Source organism: Sceloporus occidentalis, unplaced genomic scaffold, assembly GCF_023333645.1.
Source record: "Sceloporus occidentalis isolate IW3139 unplaced genomic scaffold, rSceOcc1.0.p SCAF_1, whole genome shotgun sequence".
NCBI lineage: Eukaryota > Metazoa > Chordata > Lepidosauria > Squamata > Phrynosomatidae > Sceloporus > Sceloporus occidentalis.
In genome coordinates, this window is record NW_028316981.1 from 97,597,466 (window position 1) to 97,622,489 (window position 25,024).

Genomic DNA, 25,024 nt, shown 5'->3' on the forward strand with positions numbered 1-25,024 from the left:
CAAAGCACAAGACCACACTGGCTTTCTTGTCTGGCACAACCAACGCTGTGTTGATACCATCAACATAGTGATGATCAAATAAATACAGTGAAATAAAGAAAGGTACCTACAAACTCACTCCAGTATGGTTAGAATATTGCACTGAAGTCCAAATTCATGTCCCTGCTCAGCTCTGATACTCGCCATGTGACCAGGGGCCAGCAGGACACACTCTCAGCCTGCACTAACTCACTTAGTTATTGTGAGTTTAAAGCAGGGAAGAAAACAGCCATGCACATTGGCTCACTGAAGGAAATGTGAAATGTAAATATGGCCCGGTACAAACGGGCCCTCAGTGACGCCCTCGTCATGTGCTAGGGTTGTCTTGGAGTGCAGTATCCACACGCCCCACAACCCTAGCACGTGTATATATGGGCGCCACCATTCTTATGTAAGCACCTTTTGACGTCTACACAGAGCTGTGTGGTGCTTACATAATGAGTGCACCAGTTGCGCACTTTTTACACCACCCTTGCGGTGCAAAAGGAACCCACTTTTTGCAGGTTCTTTTTCCGCCGGAGGGAAGCCGCATGGTTTGGCGGCTGTGGCTTCTCTCTGGTGGAAAAACAGGCGCTGGTAGGCCTCTGCTTTTTGGTGGTTTGTACCGTACCTATAGCTAGTAAACCAACAAGTGTTCAACAAGTCCACCCTTGAAATTAGAACTGTGTACACTCCAGACCCTAATTTTGCATCGCTATATTAATTAGCAAACATGCATCTCGCCAAGTTATTAAACAACCAGTTTACAAAGCCCACTGTTGACTGTGCTAATTGCAAAGGAAGCCACATTAATTTTTATCTACAATGCTTAACAGAACTTGCACAAATGGGTGACTCCTAAAGATTTAACTTAAGGCCAGTAACTGCATCAGTAATTTTTCCTTCTTTTCAGCATCTCACTGCTTTTCAAAACTAGCCCACATCTGGACAAAAATCAAAAGCATCTGCCCAGTATTTGGCTGCCGGCTAACCTTAAACTATAGTTCAGTTTCCAGAACTTCTCACCTTCCATTTTCAGGAGTGTTATCATTTCTATTCTATTTTAAAGAAGTACTATATATAAAGATCAGAAAGTTAATGACAGAGAGGGAGGTTACTGACAAAAAAGCACCTGTGGCTCCACATACACAGCCAGAGATGTTAAGTTTGCTCATTTCTTTACTCATTTTAACTTCATGCAAACAAAGACAAAACAGGATTAACATAACAGTCTGGCTTTAGTTTTTGGGAAAAGAAACAGTAAGATGACCATATGGACTTCGATTACTGCAACCAAAAAGAGAGTGGGGTTTGCATCATCAATAATTACGCAGACAAGGCAGTTTCAGCAGGTGTAGCTTTTCCCACCGTTGCATAATAAAAGCTGCCCTTGCCAAATCTTCCTCTTTTAACTACCATTAAAATTCCCATCTTCTTCAACATACAATCAATCTCATACAAACATCTGCAGCTGCTCTAACATACGGCTCCAGCAGTAACAACTTTAGGAGAAATTGGAATAAAATCAGCCTCTATAAACTAGGGATAACTTTACCTTCCTACTGGTTCAAACCTTGACTGTCAAGTTAAGTTTTCCTACAGAAGAGCAAACTGTATTCAAACTGTTTTTCATTCTGTCTCAAATATGCATTAACTCCTGCCAGGAAATATTTAAAGGTCAAATGTAGTTCTTAAGGCCAAGATTGCTTAACACTCAGGGAGACGCTGAGTGAACTGTTGTCCTAGCAGGACCAAAAGCCTTTGTTGCAAAGCTCTGTCTATTATTGTTCTGAATTCAGATTTGAAATTTAATGACAGCTGGAAAAAATAGTGGACTGCCTTTTCTTTGTAAACTATCCCTAAACTCAGCTTTCAAGTGCAATTTTCTAAGAGGGGGTCTAGCAAACAGGTCAATTGCTATTTGATCAGCCAATTAGATCCAAGTTTAAAGTAAGAACCTAACATTAAAATTCTACTGATGTACCATCAAAGGTGAAGACTTGATTTCTTTTAAAAATGATTAAAGGCTAGAGTGCAAAGAAATTAATTTACATCCCAGACCCAATGGTCTGCCAAGCCAATTGAAGAACTCAACCTTCTGGAAGCTTATGCCTTTTTCTTCAAAACAAACAAACAAACAAAAAATGCATGCACACCAGCAAGGATAGGATGCAAACCATTCACATTCTATTAATTCATCTCTGCAATATTCAAGGCAAAAGAAAGCAAGATGAACTCAAAAACAAAGAAGGTGCAGTGGAGGAAACAAAAACTTTATAGAGAGGAATGAAGAAAGAGTGATAAGGGAAGGGAAAAGGAGGATACTTAAGAAGAGCTAGAGAAGAGAAGCTGTCTTTGGATGCAAGATTCACCAACAGTTAACACAGACACTGCCATGTATTTCTATTTACACATGACTTTCTGGATGATATCCCAGAATCCACCAAGCGGTCTTGGTAATCATATTCAGAATTCCTGCTCAAATAGTCATACCCTCTAAAAAGAGGCAATGAAAGGGGCATCACTGTGTTGGCAAAAGGGACACCTGATAGAAATAATGATCCAGAGTTGCTATGTGAACATGCCGCTAAAGCCAGAGATGAGCATCAGTGAGGGCTGACAAGACTGTCAAGGACCAGACGGGGGTTCTGCAGGAGAGAAGGCAGAGCCAAGGAAGAGTTGCTGTCTGTCAGCAGTGGAAAGAAAGGACAGATATCAAAAGAAGGCATGTGTGGCAACAGGTAAGGTAAACTGATCCCAATGAAGCACAGAGGGCTAAAAGGGCAAGAGCAAGGCACAGGCATGCAAAATGTCCTTGAGGAGTTTAAAGAAAATACATCAAGACAACTGATAGATAGATGTGAAAACCTGCAGATACAAGAATGGCATGTAAAAGAAAATTGAGGCTAGAAGTTTGGAAAAGAAACATGGAGCAGAAGGAAAGAATGGGAGGAAGAGGCAAGGTTACTAAGTGATAAACCAGATGGGGACATGATGCTACTGTTGTTTCAAGCTGTTGTAATATTTTTAAAAGGCTGATCAAGCTGTTTAAACTTCAGTTTTTTAATGTAAGTTCCCCTGAGACCCTTGGATGTAGGTCAGGATGTAAATATTTTAATAAACAAACAAACATCAACTGAAACTAATAAAGGTACTAGCCAACTGTGGGGTTTATTTTTCTCAAGTACCAGCAGGACTATCACTGCTGTTGTTTTTTCTTGGATTAACCTGATTCCCTTTGGGACTATAAACATGTGTCCGGAGGGTCTTACCTCACAAACTATACTCCAACCACCATTTTTAAAAGTCCACTTGGAACACAACACAATGCTACAGCGAAACCTCAGAGGTAAGCTCTTGTCTTGAGGAAGATCAGGTGCTGGAAAGTAAAAGTGGCCAAGAGAAAGGTCCTCACGTATGAAAGAAGAACCAAACAGGATGTACATTGAGCTAAGAGGTCAGCCCTACAATATTTGAAAGCGGAGTTTAAGGATAGTTTGCAAAGATAAGGTAGTTGACTATTCTTCCAGCTGTCATTAATCTAAATTTGGAGTCTAAATTTAGAGCAATAATTGATATATCTTTGCAACTAAGATGTTTTGTCCCAATAGAACAGTCCACTCAGCTTCTCACTAGTGTTAAGCCATCTTGGCCTTAAGAACTACATTTGACCTTTGGTGGCAAGAAGAAGGTACTTCCCAAGTATGGATTTCAAATTTAGGAAGTCTCTTCTCCACTGCCTCACCTTGGAGGGTGCAGAGGACAAGAGGGAGGGCAAGTCCAGCATTAAGCCTGGGCAAAACTTTGTTTTTGCTGCTGCTGTATACCTTCATGTTATTTCTGACTTATGGCGACTGTAAGACAAACCTCTCATGGAGTTTTCTTGGCAAGCTTTGTTCAGAGGAAGTTTGCCATTGTTATTCTCTGAGGCTGAGAGAGTGTGACGTGCCCCAGGTCACCCAGTGGGTTTTATGGCTGAATGGGAAATTAAACTCTGGTCTCCAGATTGGTGACCCAAAACTCAAACCACTACCCCATGCTGGCTCCACTGGCAACGCTAAGGAATAGAGGAAGGAGGGGTGCAGCGAGATAGACATTGTATCCTATTTATTACATTTGGGTGTCAGAACAAAACTAAATCCTATGAAACCCACCCACTGGGTGACCTTGGGCAAGTCACATTCTCTCAGCCTCAGAGGAAGGCAATGGCAAATGTCCTCTGAACAACTTTGGCCAAGAAAACCCCAAGATAGGGTCTTAGGGTCACCAAAAGTCGAAAACAACTTGAAGACATGCAACAACAGCAAATTCAAAACTTTGATTTCTAATTCCATGAGCCGCCAATATGATAGACTGAACACTATATCTGGCCCTGAGGAAAACACCACAACATGTGTTACTGCAATGCCTGTGACTGCTGTGCCTTCACTTGTATATTACCAGTTATTTACTATATCAATACAACTCCTATCTGACTTCTTGATCTCATTCAGATTTGTGAATCTTTTTTCTCTGCAGTCTGGTGCCCAGTGGCCCTCTTGTGTATTTTTCCACTGGCAACACTCCCTCCTCTTTCCAACAAGCCAAAGAAGCGCAAGGGAAGGGCTCTGGCTGTGGCTGGGGAAGGCTGATAATCGCCTGAGAAGGGCAGCCTGTAAAGAGAGCAGAGGAAAGCCAAGCCCAAGTGCCTGTTGGGGAATGCAGGCCAGGTGGAAGAGAGGACACTCTGGAAGGGCAAGAAAGGAGAGCCTGCCCAGGATAGCCACAGGTCCTAGCCACAAAAGGAGGACAAGGCACTGCAAAATGGAGGACAAGGCACTACAAAAGTAAAAGCTAAACAAATCTTGCCAGGAAACCCCTGTTGATTGCAAGATCAGCAGGCTGGCAGTTTGAGGTGTGGGTGCCGCATGTTGGGGTGAGCTCCCATCACTAGTCCCAGCTTCTACCAACCTAGCAGTTTGAAAGCATGCAAATGCAAGTAGATAGATAAGTACCACTTCTCAGTGGGAAGGACAACCTTGTCAATGGGGAATACATTGACCTTATTTTAAATGCACTCCTAGAAATATAAAGTCATGCTTCCTAGTCATGCTCAACCTTGGGCAAGTCACACTCTCTCAGCCTCAGAGCATGACCCAGGCAAACCTCCTCTGAACAAATCTTGCCAGGAAAACCACTGGAGACCTTAGGGTCTCCATAAGTTGGAAACAAAATACAACGAAATAACGCTCCAAAAGGAGGACATCTTGGAATGCCTCCTGGACAGAAAGCTGAAATGTAGGATGTGTCCTGCGAAAGCAGGACCTGTGCCCACCCTGCTGCGGTGGAGATGCGGAGCCAGGGTGCGGAAACATCACGGCGGGGATGTGGAGACAGGAGCGAGGCGAGCAGAGGTGTCCTCGCCGCAAAGGCACAGCAAAATGGAGGACCTTCCAAAAGTTTTTAAAAAGCTAAAATGACAGAATCATCGAAAGCCATGCTTCCGTGCCCTGCTCAGAATGGAGGGCGTTTGGGATTTCCCCCTGGACAGAAGAAGGCTGTTGGCCATGTCCTGGGAAAGGAGTCTCTGGCAGGAGCGGGAGGAATGCAGCTCCAGGGATGATGATGAAGATGAAGAAGGAAGAGATGCTGCGAGCCCCTCCCCCCTCCCCTCCCCTGGAGGGAGCCCAGAGAGAGTTGAAGGTAAACAACCGCCACGCCCCCTAGAGTCCTCCTCTCCGCCGCGCAGCCTCCGCCGCCTGCTGCTGTACATTTCCATTCCCAGTCCCTCCAGCGCCCCACAGGCCTGGAGACCCCCGGGGCTCTCTCTCTCTCTCTCCCCTTCTTTGCTAACCCCCTTCCCCCTCTCCCCACCCACCAAGGAGGGGCTCAAAGGGCTCTGGGGGCCTTGTGGCAAGACTGGGGGCCCCCCAGCCCCCGCCCCGGGAGGGAAGGCGGGAGGGAGGGAGGCAGGCAGGCGCCGGGATCATGTGGGCGCCAAGGGCTCCGGAAACGTGCTGCGTATCAACAAAAACGAAAGTCGTGCCTGGCTCTCTCTCTCTTTCAGTCTCCTTTGGACCCGCTTTGGGGGACCCTTTGGACACACAACCCCCCCAAACCCCCTCACCCTTCCCCCCTCTTGTCTTATTTTGAGGGTATATTGTGCTGGACCTCGCCCCCTTCAATGCTGCTGGGCCTGGGACCTCTCTTCGGACTCTTTCCCTCAGAGACACACACGCACACAAATATGCCGCCCCCCTTTCCTTCACAGACCTTTTATTGGGGGGGGGGAGGTGGCCTTGTGCCGCAGTCATTAATTCAAGGAAGCCCTCTCTCCCCTTCCTCCAAAGTTGTTTACATTCCTGCCGCCTCCCTTTGGAAGCAGGGAGCCAGCAACATGCGCAGCCTCTGAAAAGGCGCCACGCTTTTGGAGCCAAACACTCGGCAGATCCACACACACAACACACACAACACAACACAACACACCCAGGCAGAAGGAAACCAACCCCGAGGAGCAAGGGAAGGAGCCGGCCCAAAAACGCAACACCACTTTTTCCTCCCCTCCAGAGACTGAGAGCCAGCCCCAAAGCCCCCCGGGAGCAGCCTTCCTTCCCCCCTTGGGCTTTCTACCTTGGCTGGGAAGAAGCAGCAGCAGCAGGGCGTCCTCCAAGAGTTGCGAGCCCTCCGGCGGCGCCCCGGGGCTCAGGAGATGCTGATGCTCCAGAAGGCTCCCGGGATCTCCCTCGGCCGCAGTTAATCCCGGACCCTGGCAGAGAGGGAGCACCATCACACACACACACACACACACACCCCTCCACCACCACAACACACACACACACACACACACACACACGCCCCTCTGGGAGAGGCAGAGGGTCCCTCTCCTGGTGGCGGCGGCGGTGGCTGCCTTCTTAGGAGTAAATACAAAGTAACTCCATGGCTGCGGAAAAGGGAGCCGGAGGAAGCAAGCGAAACGGATGCAATAATGTAGACATCGATTTCCCCAGAGGAGGTGGCCGCTCGGGGCAAAAGCCAGCCGCTGTTTCTTTTCCTTTCTAGGGAATAATAATAATGATCCACGTTTCTTCTCCTTCTTCTTCTCCTTGGCTTTGCCCCAAACGCTGGCCCTTTCCCTTTCTTCCTCCGCCTTCTGGTGGTGGCCAAGTAGCAGCCACTTCTTCAAAGGAGCAGCAGCAGCAGCAGCAGCAGAGAAATTGGGAGGAGGAGGAGGAGGAGGAAGAGGATGCTGCTGGAGAGTTCAGCCCCCCTTCCCCCCCCCCCAGCCAGCCAGCCAGCCAGCCCTCAGAGCGGCTTCTTCTTTCGCCTCCCCCGCCCCCTTCCCCCCTCAATTTCTTCTTCTGGCTGTTTCTTCCTGAGGAGGAGCAGCAGGTCCAGGTGCAGCTGCAGACGGGGCTCCCATCCTTCCTTCCGATGGTGCTGATGCTGGTGCTGGTGCTGGGCATGGGTTGCCCCCCAAACCCTTCCTTCTCCTCCTCCTCCTCCCCTCCCGCCCCCCTCTTCTTCTCTTCTTCTATCTTCTGGCCCTCACCTCCCTCCGATGCTCCCAGTCCCCATCGCTTCCCTCTCGAGAGGGCTCCAGACACAACACACAACAACACAGAGACACCCACTCCTTCGCCCTTGCTTCTCTCTTCCCTCCTCCTCCTCGCTCCCTCTACAAGCCCGATCAGGTCACTTTCGCAATGATCTTCAGCCTCACACAACACACACACAGACCGAGATCACAGAGCTGCTGCCACACTTTCTGGGCTGCTTCCTCCTCCTCTCCCTCCTCCAAGGGACACACTCCCTGATCTCTGCTTTCTCCCCCAACAACACAACGCACACATTGTTATTATTATTGTTATTATTATTATTATACCTCCTCGGAGCTAGGCACAGGCTGCTGCTGGTGCAACCTTACACACACACACACACACACCCGTAAGAATATTAAGCGTATACTTAACAAAATCTTTTGGCGCCATATTAATGACGTACTTCAAATTTGCCATTTCTTCCTGCGTCAAAAAAGACGTTTCTTGCCCAGAGCCCAGGAGGAGGAAGAGGAAGAGGGAGGGTGGAAGGGGAGGAAGAGGAGGAAGAAGAAGAAGAAGAAGAAGAAGGGGAGACCCTCGGGGGGGAAACCCCGCGTGGGTGGGTCACTGCGTGGGCGATGCGGGGACGAGGAAGCGCAAAGGGGGCACGCAACACACACACACAAACTGTTATACACACTGGAAAGAGTGGGGGGTCTCCACAAAGTTATTGGGGTCTGGGCTTTTTTAGGGGGGCAGGCATTTGAAGGAGGAAGACAGGGGTGTGTAAATGATCCCTTTGTCCCCCCCCTCCGCTCGTGATCCTGAAGCACTTGCCAAGAGAGGAGAGGACGGGGGCAGGCACCATCTTTCCCTCGCCTCCCTCCTTTTCTTTCTTCCTTTCTTTTTCGCCCCCCCCCCCCCCATGTTTGTCCCCCTGGCTTCCTCCAGCCTTCTGGTCCTCCTCCCCTCTCCTAAAGAAAAAGGAGAGAGCTCTCTCGTTGCTTCTGCTTCCAGCCCAAAGCTAGAGAGGGAACTTTGCCCAGGCGACCCAGGAAGGAGAGAGAGGAGCCGGGTCCGCCCTCCTCCTCGGCTCCTTCTTCTTCTTCTTCTTCTTCTCGCCTTGACCTTGTGATGCACAAACAACAACACTCTCCAGCGGGGCTGCGAGGAGGAGCTGGGGCTCTTGCTCTCTCTTCCCGGGGGCTGCAGCACCAGCCAAAGAAAACCAACCTCCTCCTGGGGCTTCCTCCCTCCAGGGACTAGCCTTCCCCGCTTCCCTTCGGCATCTTTGCGCCCAACCTGCAGGGCCTTGCTGCTGCTGCTGCTGCTGCCTCCCTCCTGCGCAGGACCTTTGCAGCCTCTGTCAGCAGGACTTTCTCCAGAGAGCGGTTCCTGGAGAGTAAAGTCCTGCAGGGCTGCATCCACACTGGAGAAATAGTCCGCTTTGACTCCGCTCTGGGAGCCACAACAAACTCCAACTCCCAGAATTCCATAGCCTTCAGCCAGGGCAGTCAAAGCGGGGCCAAACCGGGTTATTTCTCCAGTGAGGGTTCCAGTTCCTCCTTTTACAATATCTGCCCTACATTTCAATTTTACTGTCCAGCAGGAATTTTAAAACAACCTCTGTTTTATTATAATTATTATTATAAATAACAATAATGCTTTATTATATACTGCCTCTCCAGAGGGAACGTGGCGTAATGGTTTGAGCGCTGGACTAGGACTCTGGAGACCGGGGTTCCAATCACGGATCAGCCATGGGAGTCTACTTTGAGCAAGTCACACTCTCTCAGCCTCAGAGGATGGCAATGGCACCCACTCACCCACCCACTGAAGAAACTTACCAAGAAAACCCCAAAATAGATTCTTGAAGTCACATAACAACAACAAAAGAAGCATGGATTTACTGTTATACAAGTGTTTCTCGCTTTTATTTTGGAATTTGTTTTTCGTGAATGTCCTACATTTTGCATTTTGAAAAACAAACCGTTTTTCAGTATTGTAGCTGTTTTGCATACACTTTGAGGTGCTGAATTGGGGGGGGGGGAATGTACCACACACAGTTCTTTCACAAATTTGATATTTTTATCCATTCATTCATTATGCAGCTCTAAGTGCAGATACTGATGTTCCAGTGCAATTTATTTGCATGGTTTTGAACTGATTTTTGTGTTTCATATTAGCAAGTTAAAGTGTTTTGAAAGTATATTAGAAGACTTTAACTGCTTTCTTTCTCTTTGCAATATATATATATATATATATATATATATGATTGTGTGTATGTGCGCGATCTTGAGCAAGTCACACTCTTTCAGCATCAGGGGAAGACAATGACAAACCTCTGAACAAATCTTGCCAAGAAAACCCCATGATAGGGTCCCCTTAGGGTCATCATAAGTTGGAAAGGACTTGAAGGCATAGAATCCTAGAATCGTAGAGTTGGAAGAGATCACAGTGGCCATCCAGTCCAACCCCCTGCCATGCAGGAACTCCAAATCAAAGCATCCCCTGTGACAGATGGCCATCCAGCCTCTGCTTAAAGACCTCCAGGGAAGGAGACGCCACTACACTCCGAGGGAGTGTGTTCCACTGTCGAACAGCCCTTACTGTCAGGAAGTTCTTCCTAATGTTGAGGTGGAATCTCTTTTCCTGCAGTTTGCATCCATTGCTCTGGGTCCTGTTCTCTGGAGTAGCAGAAAACAAGCTTGCTCCCTCCTCAATATGACATCCCTACAAATATTTAAACAGGGCTATCATATCACCTCTTAACCTTCTTTTCTCCAAGCTAAACATCCCCAGCTCCCTAAATCGTTCCTCATAGGGCATGGTTTCCAGACCCTTCACCATTTTAGTTGCCCTCCTTTGGACACGTTCCGGTTTCTCAATGTCCTTTTTGAACTGTGATGCCCAGAACTGGACACAATATTCCAGGTGGGGCCTGACCAGAGCAGAATAGAGTGGCACTATTACTTCACTTGATCTAGACACTATACTTCTATTGATCCAGCCTAAAATTGCATTGGCCTTGTTAGCTGCCACATTATACTGTTGACATCAAAGCAAGTTGTGGGGGGGGGGGGGGAATCTGTAGGTGATGGAGCAAATCTGAGGTTATTTTCTGGATTTAGAATGTCAAATTCTTATAAAGCCAGCATTCGTTTTAAAGACATTTCTGTGACCCTCAGTTTTGCAGGCCTGTGTTGCCTCAGATGCTACTGTCAAATAACCACAGGAGACCAAGCTGGAGGAAAGGCCACAACTTTATTAATAGCAAAACAATTGGTAGGGTTGGCACAAAGCATGAGGTAAGGATCTGCGAAATCAAACAACCCCATGTTTGTCTGATTAGCAAAAGCCTGGTACCCACCAGGCATTGGGATGACCTAGGGGCTAAGGAACACCACTTGACCACAACTCTGCCATGCGTTCACATATTCGCTAAGCCCCTAGTCACCGGGAGGCGCTCTCGCGTTATGGCCCCCGTAATGGCCATACGCCTGCCCTATTCGCCCCCGGGTCCCGACTGACTCCCAAACCAGAGCTCCGTAGCCCTGGTACCACACCGTGCAGATCCTGGCCTGTGCTGCTGCCACAAAAGGCTGTTCACAGAACACCTACCACCAACCCTGCCAAGAGCGATATTAATTCTCACCGCAGTGGTCCAAGTGTGGATGAACATAACCAGAATAGGTCTTAGATTTCCACCTTCTAATTCTTTTTATATCCTGAGCACGCATGCCAGCCCGAGAGGCAGCAGTGGCCGCACCAATGCGGAAAGAATGTCCTCCAAATTCATCAGCTGGGAGTCCCAAACCATTAACAGTCATTTTTAACAGAAACAAATTGGTACTTGGTCAAAGGTGTACCATCAAAGTGGACAAATAAAAAATTATCGACCAAAGGCCGAACTTCTCAATATGACCGAAGGGCCTTAACTGCACAGACGGGTGAGCCATGTAAGCGACGCAACACCACTGTCTGACCAACGCCCAGTTGATCACACTTGGACTGGCGTAACGTTAAAGACACACCATGTTTCAAAAAGGAAATGTCAGAAGCACGAAGTGCCCTGCCTGACATATCTCCCTTGGACACAGCCACCAGCTCCCTCAACCTGAATGCTCCAAAAAAGGCCACTGTAAATGCCGCACAAAACAGCTTGTTTTCAAAACTGGATGAACAGATAACAGGCAAATGTAAACAAATTTTTGTTAACAATTGATAACAAATAAGCCTTCTAACATCTTTGACAGAAGCATAAATCTTCTTCCAACCCTCGATCACCCTTTTTACAAGGAAAGATGCACAAGGATCCGGAAAGCTACCGGCCTTCACGAAGAAGGTGATGCCTGCTAGATGTATAGTCATAGTCTTGGGAGCAATGTTGGTATGTCTGAGCCAAACCAAAAAACGCAAAACCACTTCAGTGTTAACAGGCCATCTAGGCAACATGGCCACAGCAGAGAAAAATTCAAACAGTTTCTTAATAGCATGCTTATATGTCTTAAGAGTGGACGGTGCAATGGACGCTATTACTCCGTCCATTACTTCAGACAGCCAACCTCAGAGAATTGGGTAGAATAAAGGTTGACCTCTGGAGCCAGTTGTCGAAATCGCTGTTCCTGAAAACGAGAAATGGCATCCGCAACGTTATTTTGTAAACCTGGGACGTGACGAGCTGTGAAGTAAATATTATTAGTTAAGCAACACAACACAAATTTGCGTACTAAACCCATAACTATCAGATTTAGAAGTTTGTTTGTTCAAGGCAGCTACAACTGCCTGGTTATCGCACCAAAAGCAAACCTGTTTGTTTGAAAATTCAGTACACCAAATATGTACAGCTACTACAATGGGAAAAAAAAATCCAAAAATGTCAAATCCCTCAGGATATCAGTACCATGCCACGCCTCAGGCCATCTCTGTGCACACCAATGGCCCTGAAAATAAACACCAAATCCAATGCTCCCAGCTGCATCAGAGTGGACCTGCAACTTATCTCCCAGGCACCAAGACCTTTGCCAGATGGCAATACCATTGAAACCTTTTAGAAATTCAAACCAGATCCGAAGACCCTCTTTAATGGCTCTGGTAATCCTAACATGGTGATGCAATAGCTTGGGGCCTGCCAAAGACCTGGCTAGCCTGGCACAAAATGCTCTTCCCAGTGCAATAACTTTGCAAGCAAAGTTAAGGTGACCCAGCAGAGACTGGACCTGCTTAAGCGTGAGCTTATTAGCAAGCAAAGCATTCTCCAACAAAGAACACAAATTGGAAATCTTTTCCAGGGGCAAAGAAGAAAGGCCTTTTATAGAGTTCAAGTGAATGCCCAAAAAGGACACGGAGGTAGCAGGACCCTCAGTCTTATTAGCAGCCAAAGGAACCCCAATCTCTGTCGCCAATACCGAAAAGGTATTCAACAGATCGCTGCACCGAGAAGAATTAGCAGGTCCCACAAACAAAAATCATCAAGATAATGAGTAACTAAAGGCGAAGCAGCCCTTCGCTTAAGCTCCCATTCCAAAAAGGTACTAAAAGTCTCAAAGGCTGTGCAGCTGATAGAGCAACCCATGGGCATGGCCTTGTCAAAATACCAGTTACCCTCGAACTGGAAACCCAAAAGATGAAAATCATCAGGGTGAACAGAAGCACTCCGTTGCCTCCTCCCTTCCTACTTGGCTCCGAACCGCTCGGAGCCACTCGCCGACTGAGGGCCGGAGCCGGCTGCGTGGCCTTAAATAGGCCCCGGCTCCGCAGCCAGGTCACCCGATCTGGGAGGCTCCTCCTGCAGGGCAACTGACCAATGAGCTGCCCTGGAGGACCGGAACTCCCGGATCATAGAGCCCGGCCCCTAGAGCATCGCGGGGTGGAAGCGACTCCCCTTCCGCCCCGCGCACCAATAAGGGGCCGGGGCAAGCCCCAGAGGACTCTGGGGCTTGTAGTTTTGTCGCTGCTTTCTAGCGGCAAAGCGGCCTGCCTGTCCAGCCGGGCGGCCGCTTTTTATCAGTATTCATGACATTAATACCTAGACCAGGGTTTCTCAAGTAAAAGGTTCCCTGGAACCCACCTGTTCTGTGATAGATCATGCTTGAAAAAAGTATGCAGGGGTTCCCTGAGACCTGAAAATTACTTCACAAGTTCCCTCCATGGTAAAAAGGTTGAAAAAGCCTGGCCTAGACTTTATTCAGAAGTAATGGACAAATCAACCATTCTTACATAGCATAGTGCTGGGGAAGTACTATGCATACTGAATTTTTCCCAACATTTAAATTGCAGTACAGTATTTTGTGGTACTGAACTTGTAACCCACCATTGCCTCCTGCCCCTTGGTTGCAAGAGCTGGGATTGTAGGGCCTAGATTTGCAGCCTAGATTTACCAGTGCCACAAATACCCTAGCTAGTCTCAGGAAGGTATGTTATCTCTTAGCCTTTCTTCTTCATCTGTAAGATGGGGGATATTACTGTGAATTCTTAAGTACAGTAAAAGATATCTAACAGATATATTTATCTTGTATTAGTTTACAAACTGAGTTCAGATGTTGGATTTTCCCTCCCAAGCAGTTGTTGTGGTATTGCAAGGTAGTACCTCCCACTAAAAATCAGCTAGGAGAGGTACTTACTTCAGGTGTCAGAACTGAACATTAAAACTATTTTAGGATGCGTTAGAGCAGATACAGTGGAGCGCATGCAGAATTCAAAGGAGTGATCCCTTTAAGAAAAATGTGTGCACACACACACTATCCCTACAGTCATTTTTAAACACCCCAGTATTAATGTAAATCCCACAGCAATTATTCTAAGAAAAATTATCATTAGAACTTCCAGTTCCACAAGGAAAAAATTTGAATGAAACCCTTCCTCATGTCATTTAAACTGTATAACATTTTTACTCTTAAGTTTAAATACTCCATGTAACATTAGCATGATTTTTTATTTTTTTTTAGATCAGCTTACCTTTCTTGGGCAGAATATTATTTTTCTGTGATTTTGAAGAATAGCCCATTTCAGATCAGTGCATTGTACTCATCAAATCAAGTTGCCTCCAACTTATTGATCAGTTACTCCCACATACATATATCAGATGTGATTAGGCTCAGATAAATTGCTGGTCTGCTTTATAACCAATAAGGCTGTTAGACAATCTCACGCACAGATTTATAGGTTGTAATCCTATTTGGGAATTATAAAACTGGGTTAAAATTACTGTTCTGAATAAGGTGAAGGACCTGTATGCACAGAGGAAGATCTTCTCTATTGTAACACTTATTGTAACAGAAGCCATAACATATGGTTGGGTTAGCATGCCTTTTCCTCTTCACATGTTCAGGCTACCTGGTTTCATAATGCTTAAATAAGGCTAGCATGACAGACTGAGGTGTTCAGTTGCTTCCTAAAGTGTCCTACATCTCATTCTCTGATCTGTCAGTTCAAATATTGTATGGCATGGAAGAATTAATTTTTTTGGCCCATGGACAGAAGTGAAGTTTTGCCTCTGAGAAATAAACTCCTCCACACACACACACACCCCATGCTTTCTATTTGCCAATAAGCTACGATGTTTTTATTCAAGCAAGATTTTAATATATAATCACAACAAGGTGGCTTTTATGTGGGTTTAGTTATGCTTTTTAAACTTCTGTATATCGTTATGTAATTTTATACTGTTTTTACATTTTTATTGTAAAGTTTAAAAAAATGTTTTTATTTGTGAGCCACCTTGGGTCACTTTCTGGGAGAAACACAGCATACAAAGTGAATGAATGAATGAATGAATGAATAGACAACATAAGGGTCGGTGTGGTGTACTAAACAGAGTATTTTACACTTGGGAGGTCCAGATTCAAATCCCCACAAAGCCAGGAAATTCCCTGGGTGACCACTGGGCTAATTTCTTCCTCTGTCCTCCATTCTCCACTTGACCTGCCTCAAAGGTTTATTGTGAGGATAAAATGGGGGAAAGGAGAGCCATATACACTGCCTTGAACTTATTGGAGGAAAGGGGGGCTATAAATGTAATTAACAGTGGAACTGTGCTATATCAGACTCAAAGCCTGTTTCCCACAGTAGGCAGCCAGAGATTGATAAGAAGCCCATTAGCAAGGCACGAGTGTGACAGTACAAAGTCAAACACATGCGCATACACACACTTGTGTGGTCCAGCAATTGCTACATAGAGGCAAGCTGCTTCTGGTATTGATGGAAATATTCATACCTCATGACAAGTAGTCACTACTTAATCTAATGTGATTAAAATTAATCACACACTATGTATGTTTGAAGTGTCCATTGGACTCAACAACCACTAATAATAAACATGGGTTGCTCTGTGTGGCATATGGAACCAAATATCAAAGTGTAGTGAGTTGCTGTGATCCTCATTAGATTATGACAGGATGAAGGATTGGATGGACAGGAGAGTATAGCCGTTGCACAGATGCTTTACACACTCCTAGAACAATGCAAGAGCAGACTCATGGTCTGCATTTTGTTCCGTCTCCTAGGCTTGCCAGCTGGGGTTGCTTTTACTAAGAGCAAAGATTTTATCAATCATATAGATTATCCTTGTGCTGCTTCTTTCAAGTGCTATAATTTTGTATTGATCATAAGCAGTGTTTTTATTTATTTAAATATTTATAAGGTGCCTTATGAAGCAACTCCACACAAGACATCAAGTAAAATGTGTGCGTAAACCACCACTGAGTACTCCTAGCCTAAGAAAACCTTATGAAACACATGAGATCACCATAAGATGACAGGCAGCTGGAAGGCACAAACAGATACACACATGTGCCTTCAAGTTGCCTGTCTGCTTATGGCACCCCCATGAATTTCATAGAGTTTTCTTAGCCAAGGACTACTCAGAGGTGGTTTGGCTAGTTCCTTCCTCTGAAATATAGCCTACAACACCTGGTATTTATTGGCAGTCTTCCATCCAATTACCAACCAGGACTGACCCTTCTTAGCTTTCAAAATCAGACAGGGCCTGGTGCCTTCAGGAACAAAATACAAGTGTATATACAAGTGTGTGTGTATATATATTGCTGCTTTTCTCTCTGAGTTTGTATGTAAACATACATGTTCAGGACCATGCAGTTTCACATCTTCAATAACAAATTTTTGGAACAAAGTAGCCTGTGAAATGTGTTAAGGGCTAAACAAAACCACCTGCCATTTTTATATCAAAGATGATTTTACAGTAGCACATGATCTGCAAAGTAAAGCACAATACTTTGGTGGTTGATAGACATATTAGATCATCCACCAAAGTGAGAAATAAATTCTTCCAAGATACTGTTTTGGTATAGCCAATGGAAAAAGTTAACTTTTAAATGTATGAATACATCAAAGAGGTCCTTTTCTAATAAGAAGAGTCCTAACTCTCAACACATGGACTAAAGTTGTCTCTTTTCATCTACCCAAAGAAAGTTTGTCAGCCAAACCCATTCTAGCATCAGTGGAGACACTGAGATGTGGAAACTCTGAAATGATGCCACAGTCTGGACCTGGTCCATTGGCTAGGTGTAAAGCAGGGGGCTCCAGATTTTTAGGACCTTATTTGACCTTAGGCAAATCACATGCTCTCAGCCTCAGAGGTAGGCAATGGCAAACATCTTCTGAACAAATCTTGTCAAGAAAACCCCAGGATAGGTTCACCTTAGGATTGCCATAAATAAAAAATGACTTTAAGACACACAACAACAACAACAACAACAAGGCACCTTTGAAATTTTTAAAAGGGCAGCTATCGGAAGATGACTGGAATTTGGAATATGTGAATAATTGTAATATTTTACACGCTGCAGAAGTTAACATTTACTTCACTGAAGGTAACATAGAGCCTCGACAGACTGGCCATAAAGGCCAGCATAGGGGTGGAGTGGGTGTGTGGCATTTGCACAACGCATGATGCCACCCGCTGTGTAGTGGGGCGCGTAGCCACCATGCCGGGTGATGCTGCGTGCCCCACTACACAGCGGGTGGCATCACAGCACCCCTCTGATGCTGCATCCAAATAATGCAGCACCAAAGGAGTGCCAAAAAGCTGTGGCACCCTTTCCACAATGCAAAAAGGAGCCACTTTTTGCAGCTCCTTTTTTTGCCATGGAAAGGTGAGATCAGGGCCATGGCATGTAGTTTCCGTGGTCCCAATCTATCGCTGAGAATGGCTACAGGCTGCCCCTTAGGGGCAGTCTGTTCAGCCCCATAATGAGCAAAAATGCCAGTCACCTGTCTCCAAACCCAAGTCCAAGGTACTAAACTATTCTTTTTAACCTGTTTTCCCCTGACCCATGTACTTTACTGGTGATGCACTGTTTCTCATAGTGGGTATGGCCAGAATTCCTGTTGGAACTACAGCATTGTGATTAGGATGCCCATTTCAGAGAAAGCAAACCAATCATTCCCCCACCCCAAATCACTTTGCAATAAATTCCTCTAAAATTTATTTCATGTTCCATATGGGAGTGTCCCCAGGCCCTGACTTCTTCATTTTTGCTTCTCACTAAAGCCTTGATGTTTTTTCACCTCCAACCCCTTCCCACCCTGGCTGCTTTTCTTCTTCCACACAGACACAGCTGCTAGCATGCCTTCTTCTACCCTAGCCTCTCAGTTCACACACCAGCCTCATGGTAATGTCTAAGAATCCTTCCAGACTGGTCTAAAACAATACAACTAAAAAGTGGTGGTCCAAGGACCAGTGCCAGTCTATGAGCCACTATCTATTGGTCCTTGGAGAATTTGCAGGAAAGAAACAATTGTAGTCAAGCAGATCAAATATAGTATTGGTCCCTGGCACACTGGGGGGCGGGAGATGGCAGTTCCCCACATCAAGGGGAGAGTTAATGTGGTATAGTGATCTGAGCATTGGACAATACCACACTACAATATTCTGACACTTTTATTCCACCTTAACTGCTGTGGCTGCCTCCTGTGGGATCCTGGGATTTGCAGTTTAGGGATGGGCATTTATTATCTCTTAGGCCTCACTAAACTACAAATCCTCAGAATTCTACAGGAGAAATCCACAGCAGTTAAAGTGGAATAATAGAGCTATACCAGTTTAATATGATATAGACATATGACTCCAGAGAACAAGGTTCAAATAACTGCTCAGCCATGGAAACCTACTCTCAACATCAGAAGATGGCAAAGGCAAACCCCTCTGAACAAATCTTGCCAAGAAAACTCTTGGAGTTACCATACGTCAGAAGAGACGTGAAGGCACAATAACAACCTGACATCAGGTAGCTTAAGTAGCCCTCAGGTTTTTCAGGGATTTGTCAGCTACTGTTGTTGTTGTCTCTGCCTCTCCTCGTTCCATTCTTTTGGGAAGCTATTTGCACTTTGTAGTGATTTCTTGGACCTACACTAAGGCTCTTCCAAAGGGTTTTTAAAAAGTAGGGCATGCTTTACTGAAGTAATCCTGTGGTTTGAAGGTCAAATTTTCTCTTCCACATTTCTTCAAAAAAATTCTTATAATGCAAAAGTATCATAACACTGATGCACTATAACTAAAAAAAAAGAAAGGTGGGAAAATATTTTTTCAGTCTCAGTATTTCTCAGATTTATATGTATATAAACACCCCTTTAGAGGCAGGAATAAATTGCTGCAGCTGATGCCAGGAATGGCTAGAAAATAGGACAACAGAAACATAGCTGGATATTTTTTAAAAATCAAGAACTAAGATACCACAATCTCCTGATATATTTGCCATGATCGGTACCAGCTAGCTACAACTGGCCCATTCAAGTCACATAGTTATAACAATAGCAATAGCAAGTACATTTCTATACTGCTTATTAATGCACTTAAGCACTCCCTAAGTGGTTTACAATGTGTAAGCTAATTGCCCCCAACAAGCTGGGTACTCATTTTAGTGACCTACGGAAGAATGCAAATCTGAGTTGACCCTGGAGCCCGGCCTGGGATTAAACTCACAACCTTGTGGCTGTGAATAGCTGCAGTACAGACATTTAAACCAGTGCACCACCAACACTACATATTGTACTTTAACTGCCATAGCAACATCCTATGGAATCCTGAGATTTGTACCTGGAGGAGGCACTAAAGGCAGCATGTTACTAGGGAGGTGAAGACCAAACCAAGCAGATTACACAGTTCAACACTATGCTGCTGGCCCCTATCCGCCTTTTGTGTCCTGAGATGGCTGCTTCATTGTGCTTACTGGTAGAGTCCTATCCGGTTTCATAATACATAGAGGCAAAAAAGAACTGGTATGAAATTGTAAGAGAAGAGTAAGCAGGTAAACATAGTGCCTTCTTGTCCCTATGCTGGTCAATACACATACCAAGCATCTGAGAATATCTGTGGTTCCTGGCCTTTGAGCAAAGATGGAACTTTGGGTGCATCCACACTGAAGAAATAATGCAGTTTGACATTATTTTAACTGCCACTGTTCCATCCTACAGAATTCTGGATTTTATAGTTTTGTGAGGCACCAGCACTTTTTGGCAGAGAAGACTAAAGACCTTGTAAAGCTACAAATACCAAGGTTCTATAGGATGGAGCTACAGCACTTAAAGTGATATCAAACTGCATTATTTCTACACTGCAGTTGCACCCCGAGTCTCCCGAACAATCAGAACAATAGGAAGGTTTGAGTGGACAAGATGCGTGTAATTTGTAATTTATAATCCTGAAGAGAAAAAAGAGCCTGAAGGCACCCTAGGGCCTGGAGAGCACCCTGGTAGTTCCCTGTGAGCACTCTGTCAGCCATGGGCACCACACCAGAGACTCTACAGACATGAGATGTGGCAATATTTCTGAGATACAAGAGACCTTGGTCTTGGCTGACCGTCTAGGAACTCTCATGTATTATTATTTATTCTGCATCTTGCCTTGAGCTAGTGTGATATATGTATAATATGAATCAAGACATGCAGACAAGCATTGCTTTGTTGACTCAGTAGCAAGTGTCCTTGAAAGTTGTGTGTCAGATCATTGGCAAAGACATTATTACTAATAGAATTCAAAGACATAGCTGTAGTAGTCTGTATTAGTATGCAAAAGGATCTTCTAGCACCCTTGAGACTAACTAGGAGAAAGGAAAAAGTTGGTAGCATAAGTTTTTGTAAACTTATGTCTGTTCACTAACTCCTTGAGTTGTTGTGAAGCTTTTTCTGATGTTGTGCAGCTCCTTGTTGTGCAGCTTTTTCTGATGTTTCAATTTTTCAACCTCCATGGGATTGTTTGTGCTTTTTGCCAGTCCTTCAAGAATTCCCACCCTTGCTGACTGGCTTTTTCCTTTAGCATGTCTAGCCATGAGATTCCACTTAGTAATTCCTGAACTTGTTAAAATCAGCTTTCCTGAAATCCAAGTGTTTGGCTATACTCTTCTTTGCCCCATCCCACAATTGAAAAGTCTAGCTTTACATATTAGAGTAATCAAACTACCAAGTACTTTGATTCCAGTGACCAAAACTTCCCTGTCATTAAGATTGTTCCTTCCTCTACCTTTTTAAGTAGGAAATTGTCTGCAAGGCATATCAGGAATTTGTTGGAGACCCTGTGCTTAGCAGAATTAATCTCACAGCAGATATCAGGATAACTGAAGTCCCCCATAATTACTAATTCTTGTATCTTGTATCTCAACTGGTCCATCGAGATCACTCTCATGGACTTCTAGACAAGTGAATTTGTCTTTGACATATAATGTTATTCCACTCCTTTTCTGCCACATCTCTTCTTTTTGAATAGGTTATACCCTTCAATTGTAATATTCCAATCAGGACAGCCATCCCTCTGTTATGCCTGTAAAGTCATATTTACCTTCATACACTTGGACTTCAATCTTATCTTGTTTCCCAAGCTCTGTGTGTTGGTGTCCAAAATGCACAAGCGTAGGATGGGAGATGTGTGGCTCAGGAATACTACCATGTAAAAAAGATCTTGTGATTATTGTTTGTCATAAACTGAACATGAGCTAGCAGTGTGATGCAGCAGCAAAGAAAGTGGATGCTAGTTTAAGCCTGTATTAATAGAAGCATAATTCCTAAAATGAGGGAATAGTTCCACTATATTCTTCATTAGTCAGGCCTAATCTGGAGTACAGCATTCAGTTCTGGACACAGCACTTTAAGAAGTATATAGACAAGTTCGAGGAGTTTCAGAGAAGGGCATCAAGGATGATAAGAGGTATGGAGAACAAAACATATGAGGAGAGGTTGAAGGCACTGGGTTTGTTTAACATGGTGAAGAGAACATTGAGGGCACACATTAAATATCTCAAGGCAGTTAAAATGGAATCATAGCATTATAATTGTGTAGTGTAAAAAGGCCCCAGAGATCCAGGGAGACATAGCAGTTCTAAAATGTCAGTGACCTTAACTCAGTCATGGGCTAAAATATATCCATTCCAGTGATGCAGACTCAAGTAAATTGACTCAGACTCAAATTGGACTCAAGTTTCTTCAATGACTAGACTTGGGATCAGTAATAAATGAGGCACTGACTCTATTCAGCTCAGCTCAGCTCAACTCATCTCAACTCAATGCAAGACTTGAATATTTTTAGTGTACCACTTTCTAGCCTAACTTCATCCAGAAACAGCACATGTTAGGAAATGTGAGCACATTTGAGGCAGGAGTTGAGGTCTATTCAGCAGCCTGTCCTTGGTGCATATCAAAAAAGCTTCAGAAGAATGATACTTTTGCCTCAAGTAGCCCTTCTCCACATACCCTTAACTCGTTGTTGTTGTTGTTGTTGTTGTTGTTGTTGTTGTTGTTAAAGTTGGCTCCCTGACTTAAGGCCTGACTTGAGACCTGAACTGAAAGTAGAATTATAGAATCATAGAGTTTGATATCTTCTGTCAAGAGGGCCAGCCACTCAATAATTAATAAATCATCTTCATCCATCACGAGATGGTAGCTATGAAATGCAGATGTACTTGGGCCATTGGTTTTTGTTGAGAATTCAGAGATTTGCTTTAACATTAATTGGTCATTCTGGTTTGCTTCATCTGTTAGGAACTACACTATCTGTGTTGGTATCTACATTGGTAACATCAGTATGGGTATTGTAGAAGAGGGAGTCCCTTTAAGATCAGTATTAGCTTCTGGAAGTTCCTGATTTGATGTTACATCCTCTTGTTCCTTATTTATATAAAATTGTGTAATTTTTGTTTGTGTCATTGGTTTCCTTGAGGGAGGTTTAATTGCTAGTGGGGCAATTCCATGGAGTTTATAGTTACTCCAAGTCATCACCATAGAGTTGGAAGAGACCACAAGTATGTTGCAAGTACTTGAGACTCGACTTGGGATTTGAAGGTAGAAATCTGAGACTTGACTTGAGACTTGGAATAAAAGACTTGAATACATCACTGACTCGTTCTCTTTACCATCTCCCATCTACCACCCTTCCCATGTCCTTATACATTCTTTGTATAACAGCAACATATGTTGCTTATAGGAGATGAAATTGAAGTGGTTATGGTAGTATTGTGTCATGTAGTTTGTCCTCATGCTTGCCCTGCTTAAGTTCATCAGCTTCCTAAGTCCTGAAGATGGTTCAATAACATTAATGGAATATGGTAGCAGAACTACAAGCTCTACTGGGAACCCTAAAAGGTTTGTCTATACCCAAAGGTAGAATGATTGCACTTAATAATTTTGTAAGCAAGCAATATTGGCGGGTTACAGACCGCCGCTTTGCGGCAGTCTGCAGCCGCCGCCGTTTGCTCTGTGCAGGAGCCGCGGCAGCCACACCGCACGGCTCCTGCACGGACCGAAAAAGAAGCTCCAAAATGGAGCTTCTTTAAGCGGCGCCTCTATGACGTCACAAGGCACCAGGGGCGGACTCGCGATGTCATAGACGCCGCGACACGTGTGGACGCACAGCGTCCGATACGTAAATATGGCGGCGGCCGTGTGGAACGGCCGCCGCCATATTGTACGTACAGAATACATACTAGGGTTAGGGGGGTGAGGAAGCACCGCCCCTTCCTAACCCTAGTACGTATTCATTACATACTAAATGGCGGTGTGTAACCCGCCATAATCTCTTTGAGGTGACACCTCCTGTATTTTCCTTTCATTTTCATTCACGAAGGCTGTACTCTGCTGGTGTTTGCTCATCTACAAGAATAAAAAAAGAGAAATGTAGCCTTTCCATGATGAAGACACAATTGGAATTAACAGATGTTTCATAGCGAAAATATATCTTTCATTAAGTTTTATACAGTCTTAAATCATTAACTAAAGATGGCTTTCTAAAAGAACCACAAAATTTCTACTCACTTTTTCCATAAAAATGTCTCAAACTAAGAGTGCTGAAGGCTTGAACAGGTGCTGTTCACACTTTTGCCTCTTTGCATTTAATCACTGTTCTACTTTTTTATTCTGATTTATAATACACAATAATATGGAACTCAGCATACCTAAATATGTATTATAAATTATCTCACAATAATTATTTACAATAAAACCTTAGCAAAATAGGAAAAGCACTAAACACCTCAAAACAGAGAAATTTCCCACAACTTCCTGTGGGAGGAACTTACACAGGTGTTTGAGACCACATTGTGAAAGAAAATGGGGCCATTAAATGGGAGAGCAAGGCCAGGGAAGTACCATCTGCACTTCAGCCAGTATATGATACAGTCATTTGTGTACATAACTCAGTATTTTGGCTGAAGTGTGGATGGCACCTCCCTGGTCCTTACCTCAAAAACCAAAAGAGGCCCATTTCTTGTCCCCATTTTTACCTCAGGCATCTTAGCAGCAGTATCTCAGAGAGCCCTTTCCTGCCCTATAGCATGGAGGCTGCATCTACACTGCAGAATTAATGTAATTTGACATCACTTTAACTGCCATAGATCAATGCTATGGAATTCTGTGATTTGTAGTTTTGTGAGCTATCTAGCCTTCTCTGTCAGAGAGCTCTGGCTCCACAACAAACTACAAATCCTAGGATTCCATAGGATAGAGCTATGACAGTTAAAGCAGTGTTGAACTGCATTAATTTTGCAGCATTGCAGCGGCCTGATGAAGCAGGATCTTAATGCCACTGCTTTAGCCCTACCCTGTTTTCCCACCTTTTCCTTCTCAAGGAATCTTAGTAGCAATACCTCAGAGATCCCTCCTCTGTTTTCCACCCTCTTTAAAAGTTATTTCCCAATGAGCTATGGCAGGTCCTCATTTTTTCCTTCTATGAAACTCCGTGAAAATTCCTGTTGGGATTTTGACTTGAAACTGATCACCACAACTTAGATCACAACCAAGAACATCTTGCTAGATGTGTAAGTCTCTAACATAAGATCCCAAAGAGTTGTGTGGAATTGGACACTGGAACTTGAGTGACTATGAGAAACACTCAAATTGTCAGTGAGTTATCACTGCCGCAGACATAGCATACTTTGATTATTGTGTCATGATAAGATAGAAAAAGCACCAAGATTCAGAAAGTAAGGTTACATCATTCAAGTAGGGAGAGCGAACGTAAGAAGCATAAGATGGCTGTGGTGTTGGAA

The 25,024-nt window shown here is 44.5% G+C and overlaps 1 protein-coding gene across 3 annotated transcripts in view; it reads right to left on the reverse strand.

Moving 5' to 3' along the window:
* The window catches only part of JADE2 (jade family PHD finger 2), a 232,061-nt gene extending 223,206 nt beyond the window's left edge, over nt 1-8,855 (reverse strand). The window contains exon 1 of one of the 3 annotated variants that reach the window (XM_089530074.1): nt 8,769-8,855. The gene's annotated coding sequence lies outside the window, so the exon portion shown is untranslated. Of the gene's footprint in view, nt 1-6,627; nt 7,223-7,998; nt 8,397-8,768 lie in introns of those variants that run through there. The other 2 variants (XM_089530083.1, XM_089530064.1) reach the window with 2 other exon arrangements.
* Nucleotides 8,856-25,024: the final 16,169 nt, after the last annotated feature.